The 10,580-nt window shown below is 44.2% G+C and overlaps 1 long non-coding RNA gene across 1 annotated transcript; it reads right to left on the bottom strand.

The window, feature by feature from the left end:
• Positions 1–4,555: 4,555 nt before the first annotated feature.
• Positions 4,556–9,727, bottom strand: LOC307199777. Its single transcript, XR_013832188.1, has 3 exons — positions 9,535–9,727; positions 7,103–7,181; positions 4,556–5,616 (listed from the first exon to the last, which is right to left on the bottom strand). It is a non-coding gene; the product is annotated as an uncharacterized lncRNA (long non-coding RNA).
• Positions 9,728–10,580: the final 853 nt, after the last annotated feature.

Consider the following 10,580-nt stretch of genomic DNA (forward strand, 5'->3'; position numbering starts at 1 on the left):
AGGGACTCTAGCCCTGTCCCAGCTTTGCCGTGTTAATATCTGCCCAGGAAAGAGTTGTTTAAAGTTAAGCTTTCCAAAGAATTGTCTCAAACAGGATTTGTTTGCTTTGCATGGCCAGCTGACTTCACTGATGAGAGAGAGAGAGAGAGAGATATTGTGTGTGTGCGCGCGCGCGCGTACCAACCGAAGGATACGACTCCGCGCATCTGATTGAAGTGTACTCAAAAATTACGCCATTCAAAAATAAATTTTAAAAGGCTTGAAAATGACTGCTTTTTGCTGTAAGGAACTAGCTTGCTACCCCCCCTCGCCGCCGCCCCGCGAAGTTGTACTGTCGTTTTCACTCAGGTCCAGAAAGCAGGAAGAAAGGAAGGAACAAACTTTATTTGCTTTCTCAGAATTCTGTTGGCGTGCAGCTGGAAAGTTGGTGATTTGAGGCGATGCAGCAGTTAAAATCTGGAATAATAATACAGAGTCCAATGTCGGAGATCCACATTAACCTGGGACTCTGATGAGGTTCTTAATGTACTTTTTATGCATCTCGTGTGTGTGTGTGTCTGTTTACGCACACAATAAGAGCTTTAGTGCAATTCAAAAAGGAGGTGAATGACTGTGTCAAAAGCACTCGAGGAAGAGCTGGGCTCTCTAGTGCCCGAAAGTAAACGCCACCGTCCTTAGGCTGTTGGTCTTCAAGGGGGCGAAACGCCTTTCTAAATGCCTGCTGTGAAAAGGGCCGCGGATACACCTCTGGGATTTGCTGCCACTGTGATTTCAGTGCTGAAGCGCTATTGACTTCAAAAAGAAAATATTTAGGCGGCAATCTTATATTCATTTGCCTGGCAGTAAATCCCACTGAAAGTGACTGGCTTTTGAGTAAACAAATATGGACTTGACCCTGCACAGCAGATAAGCAAGGCAATTCATAATTTGGGCTAGATTGTACCCTAGATTGCACCTTTACTTTTAATAAAGCATTCTCCGTAGTGTGTGGGACCCTCCTTTTTGCCCTGTCTAAATCCCAGCGTTGACTCAAAACCTCAGATCTATCGTGGGCTGCCTATAAAAGCACCTGTAAGTCAAACGATCTCTGAGCCTCAGTTCTCCAGCTGCAAAATGGGCACAATCGTGTCTCGCCTTGCTGGAGAGACGGGCCCAATAAATCCCGAGAGAACAACCAGATCGAATAATAATCAGATACAATGTAATCGTGTGTGTGTGTGTGTGTGTGTGTGTGTGTGTACACTTACATTGTATCTGATTATTATTCGATCTGGAGATATATAGCACATGACTGCTCCATGCTCCTTTCTGACGAGGAGTCGTTTTATTTGGCCCTCGGCAACAGGGGACGTATTAATAAAGCCTGTGTTCCCAACATAATTTAGAGAAATGCGGCTCGAAAGTGGTGTTTGTGTTCGTCCCCGTGTCCCCAGCGCACCCCGTGTTGGGTGGGCGAAGTAGCCCTGCAAAAGCCCAAATTAACTCAACCGTTCCACGATATTTCCGTTTATTTTCTGCTGTCGTCCATAAAACTCATAGAGAGGATTAACAGTCGAGAGGAGTGGAGGGGGCGGATTTCTGAAAAGGCATATTGAAATAAAGTGAGCATCTGGCATTATTAGCAGGACAAGACTAAGAAGAGGGAAAATGTGGAAAGGGGCTGAAGGTGAACGCAAGACGAGGAGGAGGGGCGCGAGAAACCCTTCAGCCCGATTCTCACGTTTCATTGCTCGGGTTGACCCTGAGTTTGATCGAGATAGACTCAAATCTTTAAAAAAGCCAACCCCCAAAATCCATAAATTAAACTAGATTGTGGAGAATGTTCTGAAGCAGTGCGCTATTATTATTATTATTATTATTATTATTATTATTATTATTAACCTTTCACCCTAAAGTCCCAGGGCTGGTTACAACAACAAAAACACAGTATTTTAAAAGTCACTCCTTTTGAGCTCCTTATTGGGTTGCGGGGTCTTGCGGATAACAACAGTGCAACACAATATTTACACCTGCAGGGAAGTGTATATTCGGGCGTGTAATTTTACGCGAATTTCAGTAGGGTATATTCTAGCGACTCCACCCCGCTCCCGCCCGCAAGTGCTGTAAATTAAGCTCCAGGATCCTTTATTTATTTATTTATTTTTGAGAGAGCGAGACGTCCAGGCCTTGACATTTCAGCAAATTGGTATTTTATGTCTGGAAGTGTTTTATGATCCGGCAACGTTCCGGGATTGAAAAGCACTGGAAATAATGGATTTCGAAAAGCATTTTTAAAAGGAAAAGGGGAAAAAAAATCCATCGGAATGCTTTTCGCTCGTCTTCTCCTCTCTCCCCGGCCCTTCTGACAACTACTGTAATTGAAATTCTCCTTCTGAGAATTAAAAAAGATATTGCAGCTATCAGCCGGGCTAAAATTTGCGCTGGAAAAAGGGACACGCGATTTTCACCAGCGACGAAAGATACCGAAGTTCTTCAGGAGAGTTGACTTAGGACGGCAAAGTATCTCAAACACGGAACTGAGTTGGAGAAACTAACTTCTGACCTCGGAATACAGCACGTGTGAAAATTAACACAGAAACAAACGAACACTGTATTAGGGCAACGCTTTTATTAGGTCAACGAGGATAGCATACACACAAAGTAATGTGCAAGCTTTCGAGTTGTCTAGAATTCTTCGTCAGCTAAAGAGGAGCAGGAGTGACAAAGGAAAGCTCGCCAGCTTCCGCACTTGCAGAGCTCTTGCGCAAAATTCACCAAGTGAAAAGCAACTTTTGAGGAATAAGCCGATGAAGGAGGTGGTAAAGTGGGGAAGCCTGGTGTTGAGATCTCCTAATTTGTGTTAAGAAGATTACAGGGCAAGCCTTATTATACGTATCGACTGCAAAGAAAGGCTCATTTGAGTTCAAAGGCGCTTCCGGCTTAATAGGTAGGATTGCAGCCTTAAGGTTAAAAGCAGCAAGTCCCCCTGTACTGCCAAAGTCTTCCTCGGAAGAAGCTCCCCGCATCGAGAAGAATGCAAAAGTTTGCTAGTCTAGGCTACACTTAATACTACCCTTATAGCTTGTGAATTCAAAAGAAAGGTCTAGTTTTCCATTGTTTTGGGGGAAACCACGCAAGACCCCCTATTCCTCCTTACGAGGAACTATTAAACACGTCAGGCAAGATCAAATCCAGCACGTCAGAGCTCATTGATTTGACTGGGAGAGGTGTGGAGTATTACTCGAAAGTATGTTTTTATATATGTTCGAAGTCGCCCAAAGTGACTGGAGCACCTCTGAGTTATTTATTTATTATTATTATTATTATTATTATTATTATTATTATTATTATTATTAATTCTACACAGATCTAGTAAAAGTGAACCCCACGGAGTTCAGTGTGGCAGCCGTAATCAAGTGTTTGTCCTTCCAGCTCAAAACAATTTTAAAACCCTTGGCTCGATCTGGGTTGTGCACGCACCGTACCTATCAAATGCTAACATTCCCGTGCATTTCCTGTGAAAGTAACACGGAAATTAAAATGTTAAGCTGCCGCGCAATCTTTGGGCTTTGAATTGCCTCGGCTGACAACGCTCGCTTTCCCTGAGGCCATTTGTCAAGGTCCCGTGTTGCACTATTTTATCTCGAAAGGTAACGCGACCGACTCCTTTCAAAGCGTCTTCAGAACTTAATATTTATCCCCGTTTAATGAGTCCCCATATTGACCGCTCTTCTTTCCAAAGCCCTGGATGTGGCCATAACCTCTGGCGGCGGGGTGGGGGCCGCGATGTGAGCGACGCCCCTCCGGAATGGACCACAGGCTATGTGCCTTTTAATTTATTGCGCGGAAAAGTTATTGCTGTGGGGAAGGGAGAAGGAGATGGAGGGAGGCGGGTCTGCGAATAATAACCGTTTTGCCACTAAAACCCAGAGCAGCCCCCGGGTCAAGAGACCACAGACATGGTTCCAGCAGCTGAAGACAATTGCCTCGATTTCCTCTCCCCTTTTATGTGGCTGTTGTTAGTTTAAAGCGCAGGCAGGATATGGAAAGGCAACACCGAGCTGAGATGCCCGCGAAGCCTTTTGAAGGCGGGTCTAAGGCATCCGCCGAGATAGCATCTGATAAATCAGAGAGCTTTTGCAAATGGAAGGTAATAGACCCCACAAGCGGAGCACCTTTTCTTTTTCAAGGTTTTTCTTTTCTTTTCCGAGGGCGACGAGTGCTGCTGCCAAGACGGGGCCCTTTCTGTCCAGAGCCCCCCACCACACCGAATGGAAATTGTACATATGCAACGTTTTAACTGCATCTGGTTCGTTTTACGAGCTCGCAGCGCTGCGGGCCGAGGCGCACTCACTGGCCATCCGCAGAGGGCAATTGACCTGCGGGTGGAAACGTTTTGTAGGATAAATGCATCCGCGGGAAGCAGCCCCCACCCCCACAAAAAAAGACACCTCCATTACAACTGGCAGGGTTTAAAACATTTTCCTGGACGGTCTCCTCTTGTTCCCACCGACCCCTGGAAGAATTAGACGAATTCCTTTATAGTAGGGAGGAAGAAAACCTCAATGGGTTTCGATTTCCCTTTGATCTGTAGGAAACAAACCTTCCTGCATTTTGCGTGGCTCATTAAGCTAATAAGATTAGGAAGATTAGCAACACTCCCCCCCCCCAAAAAAAAAGTCGCGTGGTGGGTATGACTAATTGTTTCCATCAGTTCCAGATCTTGTACTTTATTAATAATGATGGGGGGGGGGAGGCGTTGAGTTACAGAAAGCGGAGCTAAAAAGGTCAGGACCACACATCAGATCAATTAAGGTGGGACTGGCGGAGACAGAAAAGGCGTGTGGGGAGGAGGGGGGGGAGGAAAGTCTGGACGGTTTGGGGACAAATGGGCGGCAATTAAGTCCAGGGAAAATATATTTACAGCGTGTGTCTCCTCCTCTAACGAGGGGGCGGGAGGAAGGAGGGCAGCTTCGAGCAGAAAGCCTCGCAGGGAGGGAATAAATAACTCTGGTCCCCGCCCATTACTGTATATGCATAAAGAGGAGGCGCTCCGAGTTTATCTGCTTAGAATTTTATGACGCTCGACGGCCCTGATTGGCGCATCGTCACAGAAGGCGGCGATTGTTCTCTCCCCCGCCCCGACTCTTGATTTGACTCGACCGCACCGCCCTCCCCGTGACGCAGCAGCTCAGCTGCCCAATCGGGGTGGCCTCGAGTCTTTCCCGGCTCGTAGCAATCCGATCTCCTCTCTGGAACGTCACTTGGCAAACGCTCCTTTTGGCCTCGAGGAGTAGCCAATAGGAGAGCCGCATGCAAATAACATCCCGCGGATAGAAGGCGCTGGTCACGCCCAGGTGGGTGTGGCCGTCGCTCTGCGGCAGGAACGATGCTGGTTGGTGTGACGTGTACGCCTGTTTTGCATCCGGGGCTTCGTCTGTGGAAAGCAAGGCTGATGTTTTAGTTATGCAAATAAAGAGCCGCCTCTGCTTCCCTCGCCAAGGAGGATCAGGACGGATTGGTGAAGGCTGTAGTGGGAGGGTTCGTCGAGCCAGCCAATCGCGATTCAGGAAAACGCCAGAATTAGTTTAAAGATTCTTGCTAATGATATCTGTCACATCCAGCTGTGAAAAATACCTCTAAAATACTAATAATAAGCAATACGTTTAATTCATCTGTCTTTTAAATTATTATTTTTAAACACTGCCCAACTAATGCTATCGCTTAAAATATCCAGCAAAAATATATCCAGCAAACGGCGGGCGACATAACATTTTGGAATAAGCCAGTTTAAACAGATTGAAACAGATTATGGTATCGATAAGGATTTGATATTCATATAGTGCGTTAGTTGCTCAAGGTGCTTCATGCATAAATCGTCTCTGTTGTGCATATCTTGAAAAAAACAAACACGCTTTTTCCTGACTCATTTTAAATCAGGTAATTTTACACATTTAATTTCGAAATTGATAGTAATAAGCAATGGGTGTAGAGGCCAAGAGAGCCAAACTTAAACAGTACAACTTAAGATAATGTAAAAAAAAATAAAGTCAAATTTATATTAATGCACTTTGTTGTTATTAATACTGTTCAAAGACAGAGCACTAGGGTTCTTGTTTTTTTTTTCCATTTAGAAACATACTGTATTTCTAGGCACCTGTAGGGTTCTGTAGAATTCTAAAGGCAACAATCCTATGCATATTACAAGTTTTCAATGGGGTTTACTTTGAAATATTTCTAATATAATCTGCAAATATAATATATTTCCTTAAGCAAGCATTTTTACAAAATGAAGAAAGGACCCTGATTGTTCAGAAGCCTTTGAGTTCAGATTCATACAGTTATATGGAAATGAACTAACACATATTAAACGTGCTTTTCTATAGAACTACTTTTCTGTTTCACATGGGTTTATTGTTTCTATAAAATAAGTAAAAACTAATCACATTGCATTTCTTTAATTAATTTAAGAGTTAATGCAAAAGTTTAATAATAGAGATTAAAGTTACATTACTTGGAGAATAGTATGGTACAAATACATAGTTGGTAAAAATGCCTATTGAGGAAGCTCCAGTACATAGCTCCCATTAAAATCTGATTGAAATACGGTACATTTTGATAGTTGGTCAAACTACACAAGGTAAATGTAATTTACAGTTAATTTACAGTGCAAATCTTGACATGCCTACTGAGAAATACATCTCATTGAATTCAATGAGACCTAAGCTCAGAAAAGTTTGTATAGTATTGTAGCCTCTTTGTACTTGGCAATTCTGCCTTCCAGGACATGAAGAAAAGAGAATGCACCCTTTGCACTATAATTTTTGAGAAGCGCCCACATTGTTTAATGCCATTATCAATTTGTTCAACCTGTTTAATAAAATATCGTGTAATTTGTTGTGGAAAAGCATTCACAGTCATTGACAGTACTTTTTGTGTCTATTACGTTCGTTAACTATAATAATAACTGAGCTGTAGAGATTAGCGAGACGTGAGGGGATTTCCCATTCAAATGATGTGTATGTGCCATGTCATGTGATCAATTCCTTGGGGTGGGGCTTACCTGGGCCCCCCAATACTTTATTCAAGTTGGCACCCCTGGTCCTGAAAGGATTTCTCTTACCATAGAGAATGTCATTTCTGCCTTTTGGCCAGACCTCCTCTACAGACACACCTGTATTCCACTCCTCACACCCTTGGGCCTTAGAAGAGATAATTTATGACATCGCTTAATTCTTATAGCAGCAGCGACCTTTTATCTCTCTAGATTATTATTTATTAAACTTATTAGTCTTTTCCTTTTTTTAACCAAAGTAAATCAAAAAGACTCATAACAATAAATACACACATATACACACATTAAAACCAGCATAAAACAAAAAGAAAAAACTGAAAGACAATAATATTTTTAAAAGGCAGGGTAACCACCTTTCGCTAAATGTCTTCCTTTTTAAAAACACAAGTAAACAAGACTTTTCTGAGAAATCATATTGGTAAACGAAGCTGATCTGTGTGATTTTATGATGTGAAATGTATTTTGGTGTATTTGCCTCTCTCACCACAATCTGTTTTCTAACCGTAGAAGGCTTTCATATTGCCCTAAGAACTACACAGCTCCATTAGTGCCTCCAGTAAAGTAATGTTTTTGTTGTATATATGTATGGTTGTAATCCAGACCCTTGAAGTGTCCCTATTTTCCAAGGATGTCCCTGATTTAGAAAAGCTGTCCCACTTTCTGATTTGATCCCGGAATGTCCTGCTTTTCCTTAGGGTGTCCCTATTTTCATTGGATAAATGTTGGAGGGTATGGGCAATCTGTTTTCTATGCTTTAACTACTTTTTATGAATGGTAGCATTCAAATATTTTTTATGGATAAATAAGTAGGGTGGTGCACAAATGTGCTGTTCAGTGCAAGAGAAACTTCTGCTTATGCGGCATCCTACTTGCAAGCCTGGGTGAAAAGTATGTGTTATGAACCTGAATGCTACCCAAGAAATTGTGTTAAGAAGATGGAGAGTGTTTGGAGTTAACATGTACCATAAAAGCTTAAACGAACACTGAATCTCTGTTGGAGGAGCATACTTTACCCTGGATGTAATCATACTGAGTTTGGAAAATAAGTGTGCTGGTCCCGTGGGTTAACCGAGAGGCGAGGTCCGAGTCCAGTCCGAGGTTGAAGGTGCAATATGAAGGCAGTCCGTAAAAGCTGAAGCTGGGTGCTGGGCAGGGAGTCAGGGGAGGTCAGGAGCACAGGCAGGAAAGCAGGACAGGGATCAGGCAGGAACTGGCAACCTACAAACTTGCTCCCACAACTTGGGGCTGGGGCTGGCTGGCTTTTATCTGCCCCAAGGCATAGGGCGGCCCCAATCCTCAGGTGACTTGCCTCTCCTGGCCTGGAGGCGAGCACTCCTCCTGCAGGAACATAGTTCCCTCCGCCTCTCTGCCCTAAGCCTCTGCAGCTCAGGAGAGGCTGGAGGGTTACCGGACCCAGAGGCAACCTCAGCTTCCTCTGATGGGGCTGAGAGTGGAGCACTGCAGGCAATGGGTCCTCCATCACCTCAGGGGCCAGAGCAGACTCAGGTGGAGCCTGCACCTGAGGATCCAGCAGAGGTGAGGACCCTTCAGGCTCATGCCTCAGCTCAACTGGTTCTGGAGGCAGGGAATCCTGTGCAGGCTGGTATTCGTCAGGTTCAGCATCTGAGTCCATCACAATAAGAAAGCAAAGGTTATCAAAGAAAATACACACTTGATAAGAAAGATCCTTAACAAACTAATGTGGAGATACTGTCAAGGCTCGGGGATTCCTACCCCTTCCCTGGTGGCAGCCAAAGAAGCAGATTACACGAAGAGTCCTTACCACATAATTCATTCAGTATTCACAGAGAGAGACAAAGGAATGTAGTCCTTATTCAACAATGGCGTTGCTTCGAGTAAAGCCCAACCCCTGCCATCTCTCTTATCCTACCTCATCCCTGCACTGGCTGATATGATCTTTCTGCCTGTGAGCTTTTTGTTCTACTACTCTTAATGCATGCCTAGTCGGGGGGGGGGCTCAGGAATGCTCTCCAAAGACACTAAATCTGTCAGTTGTCTCTCCCCCGGTGTTTCTTCTTCCTGCTGTTCCTCTTCCAGTATTTCCCAGCTTTTCCCCTCTGCAGTCTCTGAACTATGTCCTTCTGCAAACCACTCTTCTTAATCTATACTGTCCTCCTGTTCTCAGGAAGGTTCGGGGGGGCACCATTCCTCCTCAGTCCAGCCCCTGACAGATACAAAGAGCCATGCTTTCTCTTTGCTCATAGGAGATAGGACCGGCCCACCCATGAAACAAGTTGAGGAGACTGGTTTAGGCAGCAGAATCCACACAGTTAGCAGATCTGGTCTCCAAGGAATGCATCACTTGCTCCTGCCACCGCCATAGGGCCAGCAGCAGCTGCAGTGTGCTCAACAGCCCTGCCTCAATTCCATGTCTACAGTGGCTTCTTGGCCAGTAGGAGGCACTGCTGTTCTCCTCCCACCACTGTTCCTGATGTAGATGTTCACTCATTCCTTCTTACCTAGTGGTGCAGGTGGGGCACCATTTTGTGGTTCGCTTCAGATGCTAAAATGTCTTAGCTTGGCCCTTCCAAGGTAAGGCTGAGGAAGAAGACAGTAGGAAATGTGGGAGGCAATTTTAAGAGTATCTGTCTAACACCTGAGGCAGAGTCAACACAGGTTAAAGTCCAGTCTACTCTTTCCCATGCAGACTCATCAGCCCCCAGTGCAAACTAGTTGCATCCCAGTACTTTCTACAGAAGACAGTTGACTTGGCCAACATAAGATATTACAAGTTTGCAAACCTGACAAGTGTGCCTATCTGAGGCTACAACAGCCACATAAAGTTTGGAACATCTTGGCCTAAGCGTGTCCACAACTGCTTGACTATTTTTAAGACAAGAAAAAGAAAAGAAATAAACCCATTCTTATTTTGAAGTGACTTAACCAACAATGTGATTGGAGAGAGCTCCAAAATCCACCGTTAGTTGGCAGCTGGTTGCAAAATACTACACAAGCTTTTGAGTTCTCCAGAATTCTTTGTCAGATGAGGTGTTACACAAAGCAAGCATTTTTGGGATGAGGAAAATGAGATCTGCCTTTACACTCCATCCGGAAGGCTGAAGTTAAACCAATTAAAATGTGATTCCCATTTACAAGGATCTGGATTAAGTTAAGCTCAAAGGCAAAGCAGAACCTGAGAGCTGCACAATTGATCTGTCCATATTAGTGCTAAAGAATTAGCACAGGCAGCTGGCAAATCATTAATTAACCACAGTCGCTGTCTGAAAATAGAGCTCAGGGGATTTCCTGGAAGTAGGAAGCACTCATTGCTGTGATCTGGTTTCTGCCTCATAAATAAGACTGTGGCGGGAAAGGGGGTAATGTCTGAGATTCACACCATAAACTGAAAGCAGCTACTTTGGAACCAGCAAAGAATAAAGAAGTCTAAATCCCAGGACTTTCTGTACAGACAGAGGCTGTGTCCTATGCAAACCAGTTGGACAGATGCATAACATATCTTTGGGTAACAGCTCAGCATTTCTAGATAATTAACAAACAAGGATCA

The sequence above is a fragment of the Podarcis cretensis genome (assembly GCF_951804945.1).
Source record: "Podarcis cretensis genome assembly, chromosome: 12".
Classification (NCBI taxonomy): Eukaryota; Metazoa; Chordata; class Lepidosauria; order Squamata; family Lacertidae; genus Podarcis; species Podarcis cretensis.